The 13,710-nt window shown below is 44.1% G+C and overlaps 1 protein-coding gene across 2 annotated transcripts in view; it reads left to right on the forward strand.

Moving 5' to 3' along the window:
- Positions 1-13,710, forward strand: part of CLP1 (cleavage factor polyribonucleotide kinase subunit 1) — a 386,408-nt gene that overhangs the window by 365,736 nt on the left and 6,962 nt on the right. The window contains exon 1 of one of the 2 annotated variants that reach the window (XM_063434785.1): positions 13,221-13,294. The exons of the other annotated variant lie outside the window; for it this stretch is intronic. The gene's annotated coding sequence lies outside the window, so the exon portion shown is untranslated. Of the gene's footprint in view, positions 1-13,220; positions 13,295-13,710 lie in introns of those variants that run through there. 2 annotated transcript variants of the gene reach the window in all.

A 13,710-nucleotide genomic window follows, 5' to 3' on the forward strand; every position in this document is an offset into this window, starting at 1 on the left:
ACCAATCAACACAATAAGAATTAACTTCCTGTTTGACCGCATGGCTTGTCCAGCACAATGGAGGAGGGGGAATACTATATCCTGTATTCTTGCACATGCTCCGTACACTACTGATCGTATCTTGCCTCGTGCAACCAACTGATCGATACGTCAGCATATGCACGTACACATGCCACGTGGTAATCTCGGCCTACTAAATTTATTTTTACCGAGATTCCACCACAAAAGGGGTTTTGTATATTTTAGTTTTGTTTTTTTTATGTAGAAAAACTAACAAATATATGCCAGCTTAATCAGAGAGCTTTCTGATCACACCGATTATTAGTACAGCACAGATACAGTACAGTGATCAAACAGCAGTGAAGGGGTTAAAAATATTAAAACAATGTCTCTAGCTGACAAAAAGGATAGTATGAAAAAAAAAGGATTTTGACCAAAAACATTATGAAGAGTACCAATCTAATCATCAAGAGTACTAATACTATTCACTCTAATCAGACTGATCATAGGATTAATACTGTGATCAGCACTGAAAGGGTTAAAAAGTGTTTGGGGTTGTTGTTTTTTTTGACACAAGCACCCAGGGACACAGTAGCCATGATCTCTCTGCCTCTCTCTCCACATACCAAAGTTAGAAAAGAGAGGGGCAAAGAACAATATCTCTACCAATGTTGGAATACTTTCGCCGAGACACGGGGCCTGCTTTCTGGCTGCACTGCTCCCTGTTATTTGGGATTGGTTATAGAGTCAAAAGCCCTGTTGGCAAAGAGTCAAAATCTGTCTTTATAAAGACAGTGCTGGGAGCAGGCAAAGGGATTAATTCCTCCTCAAGTGAAATTGGGCAGATGGATAATTTCAAATCTGGAAGACGGTTGGTGTTCCTGGTACTGGATGGACAGCATAGTGGCACTGGTCTGGAACCCAAGTTGAGGACCAGTCACCCGTGTTACAGGTATCCAACAGGGCATTTCCCTGCCACCCCCGATTGTTTGTTTTCACCTTGAGACCGTTTGTGGCTGCTATTGGGAAAAATAAACTGTATTTTGGAGATTTTGACAAACTTGCATAGACAATATGTTGAGTAGCCTGCTATATCCCTCCTAATAAATTGGAGGAATTCTGAGAGACCAGGGATATGAGCAACTTTAAACTGAACCCTGATAAATAAGAGGTCCTTAATGTGTCCTTGCCAGTTAGGGAGGCATGTCATTTGCAGTAGCAATGTTCTTCTAAAGGAACATTATAATGTTAGGAATACAAACATGCATTAACACTATAGTGCTGGACTAACTAGGTGTCCAGCCCCCCCTCAGTAAGGAGTTAAAAGGTTGCTTGCTTAGCTTTTCTCCATTGCTACGACTGGCTCTGCCCCCATGGCTGAAATCATCAGTCTTGATGAACTCAGCCAACCCAATGCTTTCCCATAGGAAAGCATTGGGAGGCTTTTGCGCATGCACGGCAAAACACAGTAATTGAATCAATGAATCAATATGGGGCTCATTCATGGAGATGCTGAACACGTTTTGCACACAATGCAGCACTGAAATAGGAAGCACCTTTAGTAACGGTCATAGTGACTGTACCTAGACTATGGGGACATGCTATAGACACCAGAACCACTACATTAAGCTGTAGTGAATGTGGTGATTATAATGTTCTTAAAAGTAATGCAGGAATTTTAATATGTTGGGCCTGTAGTATTTCTCCAGGCTTATGAACTCAAATTCCTTTCAATATGAGAGCTTGGCTGATACCTCATTTTTGGGGGGTTTGTCGCATAAATTAAAATTAACCTTATATTTAGGCTGCTCTACCTCTTTCAGACTTTTATATTATTGCCCCATGCCTTTTTTATTTTGCTAAACAAGGTGTGGCGGACCATCAGGATATCGCCGCCAAGGACTCCCTTTCCCTTAGTGACTATAGCTCCCAGTGAAGTTTCAGTGATGATAGCTTCCAGACAGAGCCTTTTCTCCCCATACATTAGAAAAATCTTAATGCTGGAGGTTGAACTGATTTATTGTCACACTTTTATACCTGGGGTCTCAACAGGAGGTCCCCAGGGAGAACAAAAGAATTGCAACATCCCCGGCACCTTGCTGTCTGTATACAATACAAAAAAATCATAAGTGGAAATGATACCGGAGAAACTGACGGAAGCCAAGCACAGAGAGATGGACACAGGTTTCTTCAGGAAGGAAGAGATTCTTTATTGGATCACCGATCGGGACTCAGAGGGACTAGCGTCACCAAAATACAGCAAAGTCTGAGTACTGAATACATAGAGTACATTCCTTATATAGCACTGTAGCTCCTCCCACAATTAACTACACCCACACATACCCTTAACCTATTTAATGAATAGAGTCTAAACTCATCCATCCGGTCTAACCACGTGGCTCATCTGATACAAAGGAGAGGGACGCGTAATTCCAGTTCTTACATTCCTGCACCTGGTCAGTACAGTGATGACAGTATCTTAGCTACGTGTTATTAACTAACTGATACTACAAACACATATACATACATATGCCTTGTGGCAATCTTAGCCTGCTAAACTTGTATTTTACTGGAATTACATCACATTCCCCCCTTTGATGCCTCTGATATTTCACAATTACTTGAGGCATCACTTAACCTTGGTTTGCATATACCTCAGGATACCATGAACCAGACCAGACTTATCTTATGATGTGAATCTTCAACATTCATCTTCTTGCATTGGTTCTCCCTGATCTAGAGCCTTATACTTATATATCGCCATTATCTGTGCAGCAGCCTTCCTCTCTGCTATACTTCCTATCAGGCTTTGCACAGACCTAACTACTAAGGGTATAAGACACGGCAGGAGTAGACACAACAGTAAAATCAGTAGGACTCCACCTACCACTGCCTTAAGCCCTCCAAACCACTCATACCAGCTACCAAACCAACTACTTGGATTATACCCTTTCCATACCTGAGTAGGCACATGCGCTAGTTTAACCATATGGCTAGTAAGCTCAGCTATTGCTTGCCCTTCGTCATCTATTTGAAGACAGCAATTGCTCAGGTTAAACTTCCCACATACACCTCCCTCTACTGCCAAAAGGTAATCCAAGGCTAATCTATTTTGGTAGACTGCTGTCCTCATCCTGGTGTTATGCTTCGCTAGAAGATTGAGCGCTTGTGATGTCTCATTTGTGATAATCTCAACCACCGCCTGTAATCTTATAATACGGTTGAGCATATAAATAGGGGTTCTATAACCAAAGGTACCATCCTCAGCCCACGTGGCTGGCCCATAATAATCTATGATACGCTGGGGAGGCCATTCGTTATCTTCCCAGGTACCTATCTCTATGGGTCCCCTTTTCTTCCTATGATTCACATCATACACTTTAACACCTAAAGTCTCACCTGTTTCAATTGGTAACAAGAAGAAGGATGGTTTGAGCATACCCAACACACATGCCCCTTCCCAGTCCTGTGGCAACTCCGAATAGGCTTTCTTACCACAGATCCAGTACAAATTTGCTGGGGCTCTCCAGGTAGATGTGATGGATAGATCAAACCACACATCCTTTAAATTGGCGTATCTAGCAAACGGGTTTGATGGTTCTGAGACATTTGAAGCCGACCACCAAGTTGTATTCTTTGTATCATCATCATAAGCTTTTTGCCCTAGACAAGTTAATTCTCCTACAGAAGTATTATACATCATTCCTTTCCTTGCTATGCAAACATAACCTATGATGGAGGTCTTTAATCTCCACTCAGATTTACCTCTAACACTCATCTGATAATCGGCTTGTGAAGATATTAATTGTTGAACTGCCTCAGAACCGGACATTACCTCCTTTGCTTCCTAAGGCCATTGGTCTCCCATGTTAGTACCTCCACACACATAGCAGTTGGTAACATTAAGACTACCGGCAATACTTTCAGCTAAATCGATGAACAGGTTTTTAGCATTATGGGGGATCTTATTATCTATACTCATCTCTTCGTAAAAGGAATGGTATACTTGATGAGTCTGGGAGGATACCGTATCAGTCTCTATTCCTATAAACAATAATGTCCCAGGATCTAAACCCGTCCCGTATATTTGAAACCCAAATAAATTTCCATACTTATCTAAGAACTTGTCGGGGTTATTAATGAGTATATGGACTGGGTTGCATTCCATAGACTTACAATAAGGGCTAGTCGGCAACTTAGTCACTATCATGTCTTTGTCTACTGTCTGTCCCCAAGTTGCCCACCCCACACAAGACCAATATGGGCAAAAGTTATAGTCTTTATTTGGGCATCTAGGACTTACATATTTATTTTTGCTACTGGGACAAATATATTTATCGTTAGACCCATACGTCCTCTCCCATCTAAGATCCCCACATACATTCCACGGCTTTCTACCACTCGATATCGCTTTACACGCATCAAATAGCAGAACACCCGAAGAATGTACGGATTCTAACACCGTTTTATTAATTAGGGTCCCCTGAGGATCTCCATTCCTGAGAGTCAACCAAATTGTACGAGGCTGATACTCCGGACTGAAGCACTTAGGTTCTCCTACTCCTAAATGGCACACACTATAGTCTATATTTAAGTATCTACATCTCGATACATCTCCTTTACACTCGTATTGTGAATGCCAAATTAGGGTTTGGGATATATGGTTACCTGTTCTCGTAGTCTTAATGCATACCTCACAGCTAGGAGTGTCGGTACCTCTACCTTCCTGAATATAAAAACACATATAAATAAACACTATCAAAAGCACATCTTTCGCCGTCATCCTCAGTCTTCGTCCGTGCGATGGCGCCTCAGCTTCCAGGATGTGAGGGGCTGCAGGGAATGGAGTTCTGCTCATCTTCACAGGTGTCCCTTCGAGACTTTCCTGGCTTATACACTATGTGATGGTAAGCGGACAGGCTTTATTATGGCCTTCTCACTCACACCTGTAACAATAAAATTTGTAATCCACAATAATTCCTCGTTACTCCGACTGAGTAGTACGTTTTAACCGGATCTTGCAGGGATTCTCTGGATCTGCTGTAACTTGCCAAGAATCGACTGCTGCTGGTTTAACCCTGGAGTGATGTATCCACGGAGTCACTTCTGCTACTTTTATTGCTGTAGGGGTAGACAAAAGAACAACATAAGGACCTCTCCACTTGGGCCCTAACGGTACAGTATTCCACTCTTTAATCCACACTTGGTCTCCTGGATGGTAACTATGAACAGGGGGATAAATATTCACAGGTAATCTATCTTGTACCCATTTCTGTACCTCCTCCATAGTCTTACCCAACTCTACAACCTGCTGCCGAGTAATTCCTTCTCCCAACTGACTCAAGTCCCCCCTTAAGTTACCAAGTACGGGAGGTGGTCGCCCATACATGATTTCAAAAGGAGAGAGGCCCATCCTTCTGGTAGGGGTACTGCGGATTCGCAATAAGGCTATAGGTAAGAGAACGTTCCACTTAAGTTGGGTTTCCTGACACATTTTAGCCAACTGGTTCTTTATAGTTCTATTCATTCTCTCTACCTTACCAGAACTCTGGGGTCTATATGCAGTATGAAGCCTCCACTTTATACCAAGCATATGAGTCAGTTGTTGTAGGCACTGGTGAACAAAAGCTGGACCATTGTCCGATCCTATAGAACAGGGTAGTCCATATCGGGGTATTATTTCTCGTAGCAGGAATCTCACAACTTCTCCTGCTTTCTCTGTACGAGTAGGACATGCTTCTACCCAGCCTGAATAGGTGCACACAATTACCAGCAGGTAACGATGTCCACCCGACTTAGGCATCACTGTAAAGTCTATTTGTAGATCGGACATGGGGAGTCCCCCCATAAACTGGACTCCTGGTGGCTTTACTGGTCCTTGTCTTGCATTATTTTTAGCACACGTTACACATCTACGTACAATGGCCTGAGTCAAGTTGGACAATCTTGGTATGTAGAAATGTTTTCTAAGAGATTCTTCAGTACTGTCTCTCCCAGAATGTGTCCCGTTATGATAGTTTTGGACAATTTCTACTGCTAGTGATGCTGGTATAACTATTCTTCCATCTTCTAGCTGATACCACTTGTTCTCCAAATACTTTCCCGGTTCAGTCTTTAACCACTCCTCTTCTTGAGCTGTATAAACTGGAGTCCATTGGGACAGTGGAGTTGGTATAAGAGCAGCTATATGCCCCACATACTCCTGTCTTCCTGATTCAGCAGCACGCTTAGCTGCACTATCTGCCATCCGATTTCCCTTGGTTACATCACCATCTCCTCTCAGATGCGCTCGACAATGTATGATACCGACTTCTTTCGGCTCCCACACTGCTTCCAATAGTTGTAGGATTTCAGCTGCGTACTTGATTTCTTTGCCCTCTGAATTCAGTAGTCCTCTTTCTTTATACAAAGCTCCGTGGGCATGAGTGGTTAAAAACGCATACTTACAGTCCGTATAGATATTCACTCTTAAACCTTCAGCCAATTGTAACGCTCGTGTCAGTGCTATCAATTCTGCCTTTTGTGCTGATGTTCCTTTCGCCAGTGGCCGAGCTTCTATCACCTTGTCTATGGTTGTTACTGCATATCCTGCATAGCGGATCCCTTCTTTCACATAACTACTGCCGTCTGTATAATATTGAACATCGGGGTTCTGGATGGAAAAATCACGAAGATCTGGTCTACTTGAGAATACTTCATCCATTACTTCCAGACAATCATGTTGACTTTCAGTAGGTTGTGGCAAAAGGGTAGCTGGATTTAAGGTGTTTACAGTCTCTAAATGCACTCTTGGGTTTTCACACAACATTGCTTGATACTTGGTCATACGGCTGTTACTAAACCAATGATTTCCTTTGTAATCCAACAACGTCTGTACTGCATGTGGGACTCGTACATAAAGTTCTTGACCCAGAGTGAGTTTATCGGCTTCAGCTACTAGCAGGGCGGCTGCAGCTACGGCTCTTAGACAAGGTGGAAGTCCGCTGGCCACTGCATCCAGTTGCTTAGACATGTAGGCAACAGGTCTTTGCCATGATCCCAAGTACTGTGTCAATACTCCCACAGCCATTCTTCTTTGCTCGTGTACATATAAGTAGAATGGTCGTGTGTGATCAGGTAGACCTAATGCTGGGGCACTCATCAAAGCCTTCTTCACATCTTCAAATGCCGTTTGCTGTTCTTGGGTCCATAAGAAGGGGTCGTGCTCTGTACCTTTGATAGCTGCGTACAGAGGTTTTGCCAGTATCGCATAGCTGGGAATCCATATCCTACAGAAGCCTGCTGCCCCCAAGAATTCTCGCACTTGTCTTCTATTCTTGGGTATTGGTATTTGGCAGACAGCCTCTTTTCTCTCTGGCCCCATAATTCTTTGACCTTCAGAGATATGGAACCCCAGATACTTGACAGTTGGCAAACACAACTGAGCCTTCTTTCTAGACACCTTGTATCCTGCCTTCCAGAGAATGTGTAGTAGATCGTGCGTTGCTTGCTGACAGATTTCTTTTGTAACTGCTGCTATCAACAAGTCATCTACATATTGTAACAATACACACTCTCCTGGGATGGACTCGAAATCCAATAGATCTTGACTTAGGGCTGAACCAAATAGGGTAGGTGAATTTTTAAACCCTTGGGGCAGTCTTGTCCAAGTCATTTGGCGTTTTGAGCCCGTTACAGCGTTCTCCCATTGGAAAGCGAAAATACATTGACTTTCTGCGGCAATTCGGAGGCAAAAGAAGGCATCTTTGAGGTCTAAAACTGTGAAGTAAGTAGCCCCGCCCGGAATTAAAGCAAGCAGGTTATATGGATTGGGTACAACTGGATGTATGCTAACAACCGCATCATTGACTGCTCTTAAGTCCTGCACAGGTCGATACTCATCTGTGCCGGGCTTTTGAACAGGCAGCAATGGGGTGTTCCAGGGGGAAGTACAGAATTTTAGGATACCATACCGTATGAACTTATCCAGATAGGATTGGATGTTCTTCTTAGCCTTCTGCGGAATGTGATATTGTCTTAGGCTCACTGGATAAACCCCATGTTTCAGTTCAATTTTTATTGGTGGAATATTGCGGGCCAGTCCTGGTGGGTTGTTCTCTGCCCAAACTCCTGGTATGTTAAACAATGTCTCATCACTCCTAGGGTTTTGGCTAGTCAACACTGTATAAAGTCGCCACTCTTCTTCCTTTGGTACGGATAAAGTCATAATACCTGAAGGTCCATTAAACTTTAAAGATGTTGTTCCATCTGGTAGGAACGTAATCTGCGCTTGTAATTTGGATAGCATATCACGTCCCAGCAATTGGACTGGACATTCAGGCATATAAAGGAATTGGTGTTTTACTACGTGGCCTCCCAATGTACAGAGTCGACTTTTAAGAACCGGTCTTTCAGCACTTCTTCCAGTTGCTCCTATCACAGTAATAGTCCTTCCAGATGGAGGAGCAACTAGATTAGTCACCACTGAATGTTCAGCACCAGTGTCGATCATGAACGCACTCCTTTTCCCCCCTATTGATACATCGACCATAGGCTCCGCTCGACCAAGGGGGATGGAGCCCGGTCGGTATCAATAGTCCTCCATGACCGTGTCAGCCAATCCTACGAAGTCCCTACCTTCTCTATCGCGGGACCTTTGCGCTGCTGGAATATATCTGTCTTCCCTAACACTTCCTCTGTTCCCATTACTCCCTCTATAACCATTACTCCCTCCGGGGCCTCCTCTACCTCTCGCTCTGCCTCTAAAGTTTCCGTAGCCTGCCCTGGGTTGGTCTCTCTCGTACTGCTCTCTTTGCGGACATTCGTTCCTCCAATGCCCTTCTTCCTTGCAATACGCACACTGATCCCTACTCAAAGGCTCCCTACTCCATCTATTATTGCCTCTATCTGGGCCCCGTTTATCTACGCCTGCGATCGCTACCGCTAGCATATCAGCCTTTTTACGCATCTTGCGCTCCTCCTCTTTCTTGCTTTCTGTTTCCCTATTCATATAGACCTTATTAGCTACCTCCATTAGTTGGGAGATTGACATACCTGCAAACCCTTCTAACTTTTGTAGCTTGCGCTTAATATCTCCGTAAGCTTGGCTGACAAAGGCGGAGTTCACCATTCGGGAATTGTCTGCGTCTTCCGGATTAAAGGGGGTGTACAAGCGGTACGCCTCCAATAATCGGTCATAAAAGACACTGGGCGCTTCATCGCTTTTCTGAATCACCTCAACTGTCTTTGACATATTAATAGCCTTCTTTCCTCCGGCTTTCATGCCAGCAATTATAGCGTCTCTATAGGCTCTGAGTTGAACCATATCAGCACCATTTACGTTCCAATCGGGATCAGTGTTGGGATAATGTGTTGCGGCCCATGCTGCTGGATTAGCTTGGTTCAAAGCACGGGCTCTATCCTCTAATGCTTTAATGGCTGCTTGATTTATTCTTGTCCTTTCCTCATTGTTAAATAAAGTCATTAATAACTGCTGGCAATCAGCCCATGTCGGATTATGTGTCTGTACTATTGAGGTGAACAGATCAGTCATGGCTTGTGGTTTCTCAGTATACGAGGAATTGTGGGTCTTCCAGTTTAAAAGATCGGTTGTAGTGAAGGGAACATATACGAAGACAGGGTCAGCTTGTGCCATTTGACCTGCGGCATTAATATAGGCTGACCCGGGATTCAGACGAAGAGGCATCTGATAGTGTCTCAATTGTTGGGCACCGGTCAACTGTCGGGTCTGTATGGGGCTACGTGGAGGGGCGTCAGTCATGGGTTCCGGTCGGGGAGAGATAGGGTATGGGGATGTGGGAGGTTGGTTTTGGGAAAAGGTGGTAAATAGAACACTTCGGGCCGAGCTAGATGAAGCTTGACCGGAAGTCTGAAGTGGCGCCAAATCAGGATATTCGTTTCTAATGGGGGTGGGTTCTGGTTCCGGAAGGGGAGATTTAGTACGAGGGGGGGTGGATCCTGTACTGGAGGAGGAAGCGGAAGTGGATGAGGGTAATGAGGGAAGGGTTACAGGACTTCCTGTATTTGCGTCACTTCCTCTTACCGGAAAGTAAGGGGGCGGCAAAGGGATCTCGGACTCAGGGGGCGTGTCCAAAATGGGCCTAACACCAGCCCTAGTGGACGAACAAGTCCTAGCTACCATGAGGCGACACTGTTCCTCGTGGCATGTCCGGAGCCATTTTGGCGAGTCATTTACGGCCTGTCTCCAACAATCAATATAAGGAAACTGGCCGTAAAGTTCAGGCCTACCTGATACAGCCACGTGTAAGCGCTGTACCAGAGTTGGATCCAAACTGCCACGTGGCGGCCATGCCGCAACCAAAGTAGGCCACTCCCTAGTGCACAAAGTGACCAAACGTACAGGGGACATCTTAACCCCAAAATCACAAACTTTGAATCCCTTTTTAAAATTCTTAACCATACATCCTAAGGGATCCGTAATCGTTGACTGCGACGCACCCATATTTAACAGTGGAACGTCGTCGACAACGATTACTATACACGCGTACTATTCAACAGTCACACCCGTTTCCTCTGGCAACAGCACCACGTGGTACGGTTACCAAGTGAAACGTACACAATAACAATAAACACTCAGGGAATTCCCGTACACACACAGCTGCTACACCAGTCACTATATAATCAATATTATGCCCTTTGGCGTAACTACACAGTCACCCACGCTATAATTCTCTATATACGAATTACCCGTCTATAACACACCCCAGTAACATCGTCTTTTACAAATAGCGGTTACAGTACGGTTAGCATAGGTCAAAGCACAAGTTAAGGTCACAATACAATTATTAGTGGTTATGGTGTTAAACATGCAATGGACGACAATGATTAGTACTTATTATATAATGTCAGTAAATATACAGGGTTATGGTACCGTGCACTATAATACAGCAACACACTATTAACACTCTCGCTAGACGGCTGAGCTCGCGCTATCTAACAAGATATACACTTTACTAAAACAATCGTTAACACATTTACAATTCCCAACTAAACTATTGGCCAGTACCTTGAATGGACTACCTAAAACTATATACACCCGTTTTGGTTAGCCACACTGCCCAATCACCACATATACATAGCGAGCTAGAGAACCGAATTTACACAGGCGCCTCTTAGTCGCACTATACAACGAGCTAGAGATCCGAATTTACACAGGCGCCTCTTAGTCGTACTATCAAAAGTCTAGTGGGTTCCAAATTTACACGCCTTCCCACTTAGCCCAGATAGGATGAGAACTAGCGAACCGAATTTACACAGGCGCCGCTTAGTCTCCCGGTCCCTCCGACCTAGCGAACGTAATATACACCCTAGAACGCTAGTCTAGACAAGACACCGGTGTCCGGCTAGGGCTATCTTACACCAGGACCCCGCCTGACTAACCAAATCAAACGGTCTGACTAAAGAGCGTTCGATCGAGCGGTGCGCCTTCGCTCCTTCCCTCCGACAGAGGGGGCAGATACAGATTCAAAAACCCCTTTGGGCCTACCGCACAATCGGTATACCCCTAGCGGGTCCTGCCGTCTAAAACAGCAGTTATCTTACCTCCTCGTTCCTGAACCTGAGTTCACACTCATCGACGGGGACACCCCAGCACTTCTTACGTAGAGGCCGATGATCTCCTGGACAACAGACCAGTGGCGCCGAGACGAAGGGAGGTCCACGCAGAAGTTCAGGGGTGCAGCCGTAGAGAACGTGGGCAAAGATAGACCGTCTCACGCCTCTGCCTCTCAGCTACCGTTGAACGATGAGCTTCCCGGCCAATGCACCAAATGATACCGGAGAAACTGACGGAAGCCAAGCACAGAGAGATGGACACAGGTTTCTTCAGGAAGGAAGAGATTCTTTATTGGATCACCGATCGGGACTCAGAGGGACTAGCGTCACCAAAATACAGCAAAGTCTGAGTACTGAATACATAGAGTACATTCCTTATATAGCACTGTAGCTCCTCCCACAATTAACTACACCCACACATACCCTTAACCTATTTAATGAATAGAGTCTAAACTCATCCATCGGGTCTAACCACGTGGCTCATCTGATACAAAGGAGAGGGACGCGTAATTCCAGTTCTTACATTCCTGCACCTGGTCAGTACAGTGATGACAGTATCTTAGCTACGTGTTATTAACTAACTGATACTACAAACACATATACATACATATGCCTTGTGGCAATCTTAGCCTGCTAAACTTGTATTTTACTGGAATTACATCACAGAAAGACTTAAAGTGGGGAGGTAAAACACAGAGAAAGAGTTTACCCAAGTGGTAATGCCCCACACTGTAGAGTCTATCAAAAATAGGACTCCTCCCAGTCCTCTCGAAATATATGTAAAGAATATAAGATCTACAGTAGGAAGAAGACAAATATCATGGCGTACTATCTAAAACATCCTTTAACCCCTTAAGGACACATGACATGTGTGACATGTCATGATTCCCTTTTATTCCAGAAGTTTGGTCCTTAAGGGGTTAAAAGTGGTGTTCAAGGTTACACTCACTAGAAATAATTTCTATTTTATTTATGTTTGTTTTATTCATTTGTAATACATTTTTCAATTAGAGAGATTTTATTTTCATTTTGATTTTAATCCAATGAGAGTGTTGGCAGACTGACACCCAGTATCCTGGTCACCTGAGATCTGATATGCCTGTATACCACTACAATCTTGTGTGTGTGTTTTTAACCTTTAGCGCATTATTGGGTTACCAACAGTCTACACTTATTATTATTATATAATTTCTCTCTCCTACATGCCCACAACGTGGAGGAGATTATCTGTCAACCCTACTTTTTGATGTGCCTTCAATCAAATTATTTCTAGTGAGTGTAACCTTGAACACCACTTTTAAAGGATGTTTTAGATAGTACACCATGAAATTTGTCTTCTTCCTACTGTAGATCTTATATTCTTTACCTTGCTGTCTGTACATGAGCAGGTAATTTAATTAGCAGCCAGACACCTTGGCACTGGGGTAACAAAACACATAACTAAACACTCCCAGTGACCCCGGATCCCGCCCGTGCAATGCCTGTGCGTGCCATGGGCGGGAGATCCTGTGATCTCTCTGCTCGACCCCGGCCCGATAGCCAGTGCGTCCGGGTGACAATTGTACCCAGTATGACAGTATGACGTGCAGGATACAACTTGAGTCACGTGGACCTCGAAACCATGCCCAGCATAGTCCTTCCGTGTGCGTCACTTCCGGCTTCCGGTGGCGGCGGCTGCTCCCGGAAGTAGTTTGTGAGCGGCTTCCGGTGGAGTGGAACGGTATGTATCGTGTTTTGTGTTTATTTATATGTTATAACATCACGTAAAGCATTAGCACTGAGTTTGTGTCCGAGTAACCTCATTATGTTTAAAAAGGCCGCGTGTTTCACATTGTGGGATTCTCTTTCTTAGTTATTTATTAATAGTTATCTCTTTTCCTGTTGCTCATTTATCTGAATAAGATCACAACGTAATGTGCCTTGTGCTATAGTGCCAACCTAGTCTATATTGCTTCTCATTCTTACTTAAACCCCATTTTTAAATACTTCAAACTATTTGGAATATAATGTTCACATGATGTCTACATTTTGTGCTTTTAACCCCTTAAGGACCGGCCTGTTTTTGCGATGTTTGTACGTTAAGGACCAGAGCAGTTTTAACACTTTTGTGGTGTTTGTGTTTAGCTGTAATTTTCC

The sequence above is a fragment of the Pelobates fuscus genome, chromosome 10, assembly GCF_036172605.1.
Source record: "Pelobates fuscus isolate aPelFus1 chromosome 10, aPelFus1.pri, whole genome shotgun sequence".
NCBI classification, from domain to species: domain Eukaryota; kingdom Metazoa; phylum Chordata; class Amphibia; order Anura; family Pelobatidae; genus Pelobates; species Pelobates fuscus.